General features: G+C 35.4%; 1 non-coding gene across 1 annotated transcript; it reads left to right on the forward strand.

Moving 5' to 3' along the window:
• The first annotated feature begins 3,036 nt into the window (after window positions 1-3,036).
• On the forward strand, window positions 3,037-3,112 carry TRNAA-AGC (transfer RNA alanine (anticodon AGC)). The gene has a single exon. It is a non-coding gene; the product is annotated as a tRNA-Ala (tRNA).
• The last annotated feature ends 7,288 nt before the right edge of the window (window positions 3,113-10,400 follow it).

Here is a 10,400-nt window from a genome sequence, read left to right on the forward strand (position 1 = left end):
AGCTTGAAGGAAAGCCTGCATAACCACACACCCTAGAATATATTGTCTAAAAGATTGAGCTCACACCCCAAAATTCAGGGACCCGTAAGCAGGGTAAAGATAAAGGACACAGCACTAAGTATGTGATTTTCAATCTGCAGCGAAGTCAAAGAAAATAGAAATCTTGAGTGGGGCCTGAATAAGAAAAGAGATTACATACAGAAGAAATGTGTAATTTACAGCTGATTTCTCATCAGGAAAATGGAGGATGGAGGACCTAGAATAACATCTTTAATGTGCTATGAGAAAAACAAATGTGAAACAAGAATAGTTTGTATCTATCGAAAAAATAAATTTTAACAGTAGGGTAAATAGAAGACACTTTCAAACACAATAAGCAAAAGATCTTTAAGACATTCATGTCAGCAGATAATTTTAAACTACAAGAAATGTTAAAAAATTCATTAAAATAAAAAAATTAGACAAAAACTTAATATTATAGGAAATAAAGATGTACATTAGTTAAGGTAAATATATTGATTCTTATAAATGATTGCTCCTTTTTATTAAAATTATTTTAATTTACTTGAAAAGCAACTGCTACAGCAAAAATAGTAGCATTGAATTTTGAGATTATATATATATGTATATATATTAAAATATATAACAATGACACAAAGATGCAGGTAATAAATATAACTTTACTCTTGTAAGGTCCTTTATTTTATGAGAAATGATACATCACTTACTCTGTAGACTGTGACAACTTAAGGATGCTTATAACAGTTTCTACAACTATAAAAATAATACAAAGAGGTATATTAGAGTTAAAAAGCCTAATGAGGCATTCAGATTAAAAAATGAAAGCAATCTCACCCAAAAAGGCAATAAAGGAGTAACGCAAATATGAAACTAAAGAAAGAAAACAGGAATGCAAATGAAACACAAATAGAAAAATATATTCTGCATACAAAGGACAGATAACAGAAAATCAATAATAAAGAATATTTAGCATGACCAGGCAGTACCACTGTGGATAGAGTGATGGACTGGGATGCAGAGGACCAAGGTTTGAAACACTGAGGTCTCCGGCTTGAGCGCGGGCTCATAGGCTTGCGTGCGGGGTCGCTGACTTGAGCATAAAATCATAAACATGACCCCATGGTCACTGGCTTGAGCCCAAAGGTCACGGGCTTGAAGCACAAGGTCACTGGCTTGAACAAGGGATCACTCGCTCTGCTGTAGCCCCCGGTCAAGACACATATAAGAAAGCAATCAATGAACAACTAAGGTGCTGGAATGAATAATTGATGCTTCTCATCTTTCTCCCTGCCTGCCTATCTGTCCCTATCTGTCTCTCTTTCTGTCTCTCTCTCTGTCTCTCTCACTAAATAAATAAATAAATAAATAATATACATATATCTATATATTTAACATAAGAAATCTGTGGAATACATAAAAGAAAATAATGAGAAATATTATATAGCTTTAAATGTATATATTATAAAAGAATAGTTCTATAGATTTATGTTTCCTCCTTAAGGATCTAATAAATGGTAAAATTAAACTCAAATTAAGTAGAATGAGGCAAATCAAAAAAGATTAGAAATCAATCAAATGGAAAAAGAAAAATAATTTATCAATTTTAAAAAAGCAGTTTCTTTTAAAATATCAAACAAATTGATAAATCTCTAACTAGATGAGGCAATAAATGTCTTATAGACATTAAAATATCTAGGTTGGTCAATTTTACAGCTTTGATAAAATGAAAAACATCCTTAAAACATACAAATTAACAAAGCTGATGCAAGAAGCAAAAAATGTGAATAGCCCTAAACTTGTGAAAATCTTAATTTATAATTACACCCTCCCCTCAAACTCTCTGGTCTCAGATAGTTTCACAGTTAAATTTTATAAACTATTGATGCTAAATACCATTAATCTTATTTAAAATCTTTCAGATAGTAGAGGAACAAACTATTCTTAACCGATTTCATGACACTAGAGTAACATTTTGGTATTGATATTTGTACCAAAACCTGATAAAGACATTATTAGAAAATAAAATTACAAAATATAAACCCTCATAAACACAGGTGTAAAAATACTTAACAATATATTAACAAATTGAGTTCAAAATTTATATATTTTGATCAGGTTGGTTATTCTTAACCAAACTATTCTTAATCAAACTATTCTTAATCAAACTATTCTTAATCAAACTATTCTTAACCGATTTCATGACACTAGAGTAACATTTTGGTATTGATATTTGTACCAAAACCTGATAAAGACATTATTAGAAAATAAAATTACAAAATATAAACCCTCATAAACACAGGTGTAAAAATACTTAACAATATATTAACAAATTGAGTTCAAAATTTATATATTTTGATCAGGTTGGTTATTGCAAGAATGAAAGTTTGTTTTGCTATTTGACAATTAATGTATCACCATAATTATAAAATCTAAAAAAAAAGATGGAGAGAGAGAGAGAGAAAGATAATCACCACTATATGAATATATGAAAGGATTATATATTTTGATTAGGTTGGTTATTGTAAGAATGAAAGTTTGTTTTGCTATTTGACAATTAATGTATCACCATAATTATAAAATCTAAAAAAAAAGAGGGAAAGAGAGAGAGAGAAAAATAATCACCACTATAAAGGTAGAAAAAAGCAGGGGTCCCCAAACTATGGCCCCGCGGGCCGCATGCTGAGGCCATTTATCTGGCCCCCGCCGCACTTCTGGAAGGGGCACCTCTCTCACTGGTGGTCAGTGAGAGGAGCATAGTTCCCATTGAAATACTGGTCAGTTTGTTGATTTAAATTTACTTGTTCTTTATTTTAAATATTGTATTTGTTCCCGTTTTGTTTTTTTACTTTAAAATAAGATATGTGCAGTGTGCATAGGGATTTGTTCATAGTTTTTTTTATAGTCCGGCTCTCCAACGGTCTGAGGGACAGTGAACTGGCCCCCTGTGTAAAAAGTTTGGGGACCCCTGACTTAAGGTTATATAGTGAATATTTTTCCATTAAGACTGAGAACAGTGCCCTGGCCGGTTGGCTCAGTGGTAGAGCGTCGGCCTAGCGTGCGGAAGACCCGGGTTCGATTCCCGGCCAGGGCACACAGGAGAAGCGCCCATTTGCTTCTCCACCCCTCCGCCGCGCTTTCCTCTCTGTCTCTCTCTTCCCCTCCCGCAGCCAAGGCTCCACTGGAGCAAAGATGGCCTGGGCGCTGGGGATGGCTCTGTGGCCCCTGCCTCAGGCGCTAGAGTGGCTCTGGTCGCAACATGGCGATGCCCAGGATGGGCAGAGCATCGCCCCCTGGTGGGCAGAGCGTCGCCCCATGGTGGGCGTGCTGGGTGGGTCCCGGTCGGGTGCATGCAGGAGTCTGTCTGACTGTCTCTCCCTGTTTCCAGCTTCAGAAAAATGGAAAAAAAAAAAAAAAAAAAGACTGAGAACAGTAATGAATGCTTACTTTCCTATTTCTATTATGCATTATACTGTCCAATAAGTAAGGTCAATATACAAAAAGCAATTACATTTCTAAATCCTAGCAAAAAACAGTTGAAAATTTAAAATATAAATTTGAAAAAGTGTTTATAATATAGTAAAAGAAATGCAAGACCCTTCAGAGAAAATTACAAAATACTGCTAAGAAAAAAAGAACTAAATAAGATATGCCAAGTTCATTGACTGGAAAAATCAATACTAGCAAGATGTCTATTCATCTTATTTGATTTAGAGATTCATAGTAATCTCAATCAAAATTCTAATAGTTAGGTTTTCAAAATTAGAAATGATAAAGTTGATAGCTCAGTTGGTTAAGAGTGTCCATCCAGAAATGCCAAGGTTGTGGGTTCAATCCCTGGTCAGAGCACACACGGGGACACAACCAATGAATGCATGACTGAGTGGAACAATAAATGAATACTTTCTTTCCCCCTACCCTCTCTATCCCTTCTTTTCTCTGTCTCTGTCAATAGGTAAAAATTTAAGCCCTGGCTAGATAGCTTGGTTGATAGGAGTGTTGTCCCAGAGCATGGAGATTGCCAGTTTGATTCCCTGGATCAGGGCACATACAGGAACAGCTCGATGTCCCTGTGTCTCTCTCCTGCCTCCCTTCACCCCAAGAAACTAAAATAAAATAAAAATTTAAGGAGGCAAAATCCTGCAAGTGATGGCCCTGGAATTCCAACACTCTGAGTGGGTGTGTGCCTCCTTAAATATTCTGCCCTTAGGAGCCTTGCTTGCCCACCCTGCTCCCTCCACTACATGTTATCAAGACCTGCTATAAAGCTACAATAATCAAGACATTGTAGTAACTTGTAAGTAAATAGAACTATGGAACAGAACAGAGGTTCTGAAATAGAACCAGTATATACGATGAAGTCATTTTTACAGAAGAGATAACACAAGGGAGAAAGTATTTTCAACAAATGGTGCTAGGAAAACCATTGATTGAGATGAGTCCAAAATTCAAACATGTAAACAAAAACTGAGAAACTTTGCAGAGGAATATATGATAATATTACAGAAACATGGAGTTACAAAACAAAGATTTTCTCAGAGTGTACACAAATGACAAAAACCATAATTTTTAGAAAAAAAGATTTAGAAAAGGTGAACTAGACTTCGAAAAGGTGAACTAGACTTCATATATATGGAAAACTCTGCTTATCAAAAATCATCATTAACCACGACAAAGACAAGACATAGTCTAAGAAAACTCTTGCAAAACATATCTGAAAAAGGCCTTGGACCTTGACTCCAAAACCCTCTACAGATCAATAATAACATGGCAGATAACCCAATGTATTACATGCCCATGAGACAGGAATAGAAATTTCAGAAAATAAGATTAATAAAAAGAAATGCAATAACACATGTTGATGAGGATGAGGGACAACCAGAACTCTCCTAATGTTATTGATAAAATAAAGTGGTAAAATACTTCTGGAAAATTGTTTACCTTTTTTCTCATAAAATGAAACATGTCCCACTGTTAGGAGTTTATCCAAGAAAAATGAGGAAATCTGTGGCTTACAAAAGACTTGGCCAAGAATTTTAAAGCTGTTTCAATTGAAATAACTGTGCACTGGAATAACTCAAATGTTTATCAACCAGGAAATAAACAAAGATATTTTGTTAAATGCATATAAAAGATGTTATTCAGCAATAAAAAAAAAAACCCCAATGAAATACTAACACCCACAGTAACACTAATGCATCTCAAATCATTATAGCTAGTCAAGAAAGGCAGGCACAGAAGTATCTATCTTGCAAGATTTCATTTTGTTTTTAAATGAAGTTAAACAGCAGGCCAAACGAATCTATGGTGAGAGATGTCATAACAGCAGGCACTTATGGTTTGGATGGGAATTACATTGAGTACAGAAACCGTCTAGACTAATGGAAATGTTCTTTATCTTGGTTGAGATGTTGTCTATTATAACCATGTTCAACATTTGTCAACCCTCATCAAATTACACATTTAATATCTGTACATTTTACACTATGTCACTTAAAAAAAGAAAACAGAACCACTGTTTTGGGTTCAGTAATTAAGTGTGCCTCAGTTGACCCATGTCAAATGGGACCCTTATTATATTAACTGCCTGTTTAATGTGATAAATGTTATATAAAGGGGAAGTATGATTATTTCTTTCTTTCCCGTTTCCTTCCTGAGGAGTCTGAGAGTTTTATCTACTCTGTGTAAGGGTTCTTTAGGCTGAATGATTATCTGGTGTCATTTCAAGCCCTACTTGAATGCTTTCTATATGTCCCCTCTTTGTAGATACTTTAATATACTGCCATGATTATTACCCGAATATTTTTATTTCTATTTGCTCCCAAACACCAATAAACCTTTAAAATTAAGAATAGATAAATGAAACCAATAAAAACTGCATTTCTCGAGATGAGAAGTGAACCGGCAAATGCTTACTAACATGCATTGAAAGATTTCCAAGTACCTGGCTCTGTGCTCAGCACTCAGTATGCAAATATTATTTAATGTTTACAAATCCAAGGACAGAAATTTCTACCCTTTTTATGTCAATAGGGGAAATTAGGTACTTTTCTTGACCCAAGTGGGAAGCCAACCAGAACCCAGGCAGAAGAGAAGAAATGGGAATTAGAAAAATGCCAGCAGTAGAAGGCCCTGAGAACTACAAGGAGGCATTAAGAAATACATGAATGCACTGAAAATTTATTAAAAGAGATTTCACTCACAAGTGAAGTCATATGGTACTTGTCTGTCTCTGACTGCCTTATTTCACTTAGCATAATGTTGTCCAGGTTTATCCACGCTGTCATAAGAGAGATTGGACAATAAAGGACAAAAATAAATAAATAAAATAGAGAGAGACAGAGAGAAAATTTATGGACACAGACAATAATGTGGTGATATTGGGGTGTCAGGGGGAGGTGGCAAAGGCTACACAGGGGTAAATGGTGATGGATGCAGATGAGACTGGGGGGTGGTGAACACACAATAATGTGTACAGAAGATGTGTTACAGAATTGTGAACCTGAAGCCTACATAATTTTGTTAACCAGTGTCACCCCAATAAATTCAATTAAAATTTTTTTGCCTCAATTAGAAGATAGCAGCAGATTACGCAGATGCTCAGATGCCCATCTCTCACCACCAAACTGGAATACAAATAAATTTAGAAAAAATCAGTGTGAAAAACCAACTCTGGACTGCAGGAACAGCTCTCAAAAACCAAGGAGCAAAGAAGAAGCCACAACAAACCTGGTAGTAAGCATATGAATCTCCCCTGCTTAAAGGAATGAGGGGGGGGTGAAGCTAAGGGCCCAGAGGGGATATCACTCCAGGGAAAAGAGCAGAAAATACTGCTCACAGCCACTAGCCTGGTGACCAGGGAGCGAGATGTGTTGAAAAGACCACCTTATCTCACAAGTAGAAAAGAAAGAGAGAGAAACAGACTGTGAGGGGCTAAGGAATGAAGAAAACGACGTAAAAAAGCTGACTCATCCATGCAGGAGGTGGCCATAGCTGGAGGAGGGACTGACCCTTCCACAAAACAGTACTAAATTGCTTCTAGATCAGAGATCTCCAGACATCTCTCCAGCTCCAAACAGCACAACAAGACACAGCTGAAAACAAGAAGTGTGGAGGAGGTGCAGTAACTCAGGTCTCCATGGAGATCTGAGATACACCTCCCCCTGCTGAAGTGGAGAAAACACCCTGCCCCCAGAGAGATTAGTTGGTGGAAGAGGCCTTCAGAGTCTCAGGTTAAACCCATTGCATTCTTGGATACAGTTTCAAGGAAGCCCCCTGCTGAGATCAGTAAACAAGACTATCACCTGTTAAGAAAACAAATAAATCAAGACCTCAAAGTTGCCAAAATCAGATAGTGGATTACAAATAATAGCTGATACCAACCCAAGAGGACCTAGAAATAACACAACTGAAAACTGGAGGCAAACAACACCTAGCCTAGACTCAACTAACTCTAAAAATAAAACACCTAAACTCAGATAATGAGAATACAAAAAAGTGCAATTCAAATGAAAACACAAGAGACACCTGCAGGAGATAAACTGAGTGATATGGAAATAATCAAACTTCCAGATGTGGAGTTCAAAATAATGATTGTAAGGATGCTTAGGGATCTTATAACAAAAATGGATGGTCATTACGAACACATAAATAAAGAAATAGCAAGTATAAAAGAGAATCAGTCGGAGATGACAAATACAATATCAGAAATAAAGACTACAATGGAAGGAATTAAAAACAGGATAGATAGAGCTGAGGATCGAATCAGCGAGTTGGAGGACAACTGGATTGAAGGCATGAAAGCAGAGCAGAAAAAAAAAAGAGACTCAAAAAGTCTGAGGAAACTCTTAGAGAGCTCTGTGACAACATGAAGAGAAATAACATCCACATCATAGGGGTTCCTGAAGAAGAAGGAAAAGATCAAGAGATACAGACTTTGTTTAATTATATTATAGCTTAAATCTTCACTAAATTAATGCAGGAGAAACTCTCATAAGTTCAAGAACCACAGAGGACTCCATTAAAAAGAAACTCAAAAAAACCTACACCAAGACACATCATAATTAAAATACGAAAGCTAAGCGATAAAGAGAAAATATTAAAAGCTACAAGAGAAAATAAAGCTATCACCTACAAAATAGCTCCCATAAAGATGACATCTGACTTCTCAACAGAAACACTTGAGGCCAAAAGGGAATGGCAAGAAATATTCAAAGTAATGCAGAACAAGAACCTACAACCAAAACTACTTTATCCAGCAAGGGTACCATTTAAAATCGAAGGAGAAATAAAAAGCTTCCCAGACAAAAAACAACTCAAGGAATTCATTACAACCAAACAAATGCTGCAGGAAATGTTAAGGGGACTGTTGTAAATAGATCAGAGTGGGAAAAGAATATAGCAAAAAAGGAATACAGCTTTAAAGAAGAAAATGGCAATAAACAACTACATATCATAAAAACCTTAAATGTAAATGGATTAAATGATCCAATCAAAAGACACAGGGTAGTTGCGTGGATAAGAAAACAGGACCCGTACATATGCTGTCAACAAGAGACACACCTTAGAACAAAAGATACACATAGATTGAAGGTAAAAGGATGGAAAAAAAACATTTCATGCAAATATAAATGAATAAAAAGCTGGGGTAGCAATACTTATATCGGACAAATTGGACTTTAAAACAAAGGATATAGTAAGAGATAAAGAAGGCCATTACATAATGATAAAGGGAGTAATCCAACAGGAAGATATAACTCTTATAAATATCTATGCACCTAATATAGGAGCACCTAAATATATAAAGCATACTTTGGTGGATTTAAAGGGCAAGATCAACAGCAATACTATAAGAGAAGGAGATTTCAATACCCCATTAACATCACAAGATAGAACCTCAAGAAAGAAAATTAAAAAAGAAATAGCAGATTTATTGGACACACTGGATCAACTCGATTTAATAGATACCTTCAGAACCTTTCACTCTAAAACAGCAGAATGTACATTCTTTTCAAGTGCCTATAGTACATTCTCTAGGATAGACCACATGTTAGGGCACAAAAGTGGTTTCAACAAATTTAAGAAGATTGAAATCATATCAAGCACTTTCTCTGATCACAATGGCATGATACTAGAACTGAACCACAACAGAAAAGCTCAAAAATTCTCAAAAATATGGAAACTAAATAGCAGGTTGTTAAATAATGAATGGATTAAAAATGAGATCAAAGAAGAAATAAAATATTCCTAGAAACAAATGACAATGAACATACAACAACTCAAAATTTATGGGACACAGCAAAACTAGTATTGAGAGGGAAGTTCATAGCACTACAGGCACACTTTAAGGAGCTAGAAAAAGCTCAAATAAATAACTTAACCCTGTATCTAAAAGAACTAGAAAAAGAACAGCAAGTAAAGCCAAATGTAGTAGAAGGAAGAAAAGAATAACGATCAGAGCAGAAATAAATGACATAGAGGCTAAAGAAACAATACAGAGGATCAATGAAACTAGGAGGTTGTTCTTTGAAAAGGTAAACAAGATTGATGAACCTTTAACAAGACTCACCAAGAAAAAGAGAAGAGGACTCAAATAAATAAAATTAAAAATGAGAGGGGAGAAATAACAACTGACACAATAGAAATACAAAGGATTGTAAGAAAATACTATGAAGAACTGTATGCCAAAAAACTAGACAACCTAGATGAAATGGACAAAATCCTTGAAACATACAATCTTCAAAAATCAATCTGAAAGAATTAGAAAACCTAAAAAGACCGATTACACCAATTGAGATCGAAACAGTTATCAAAAAGCTCCCAACAAAGAAAAGTCCAGGGCCTGATGGCTTCACAACTGAATTCTACCAATATTCCAAAAGAACTAACTCCTATCCTTCTCAAACTATTTCAAAAAATTCAAGAGGAAGGAAGACTTCCAAGCTCCTTTTATGAGGCGAGCATAATTCTGATTCCAAAACCAGGCAAAGACAACACAAAGAAAGAATATTATAGGCCAATATCTCTGATGAATATAGATGTTAAAATCCTCAACAAAATATTAGCAAACCGGATCCAACAATATATGGAAAAAATCATACACCATGATCAAGTGGGATTTATTCTGGGGAGGCAAGGCTGGTACAATATTTGTATATCAATCAATGTGATTCATCACATAAACAAAAAGAAGGAGAAAAACCATATGATATTTCAATAGATGCAGAAAAAGCATTTGATAAAATCCAGCACCCATTCATGATCAAAACTCTCAGCAAAGTGGGAATACAGGGAACATACATTAACATGATAAAAGCCACCTATGAGACACCCACAGCCAACATTATACTCAATGGGCAAAAATTAAAAGCAATACCCTTAAG

This window comes from Saccopteryx bilineata, chromosome 7, assembly GCF_036850765.1.
Source record: "Saccopteryx bilineata isolate mSacBil1 chromosome 7, mSacBil1_pri_phased_curated, whole genome shotgun sequence".
Lineage (NCBI taxonomy): Eukaryota > Metazoa > Chordata > Mammalia > Chiroptera > Emballonuridae > Saccopteryx > Saccopteryx bilineata.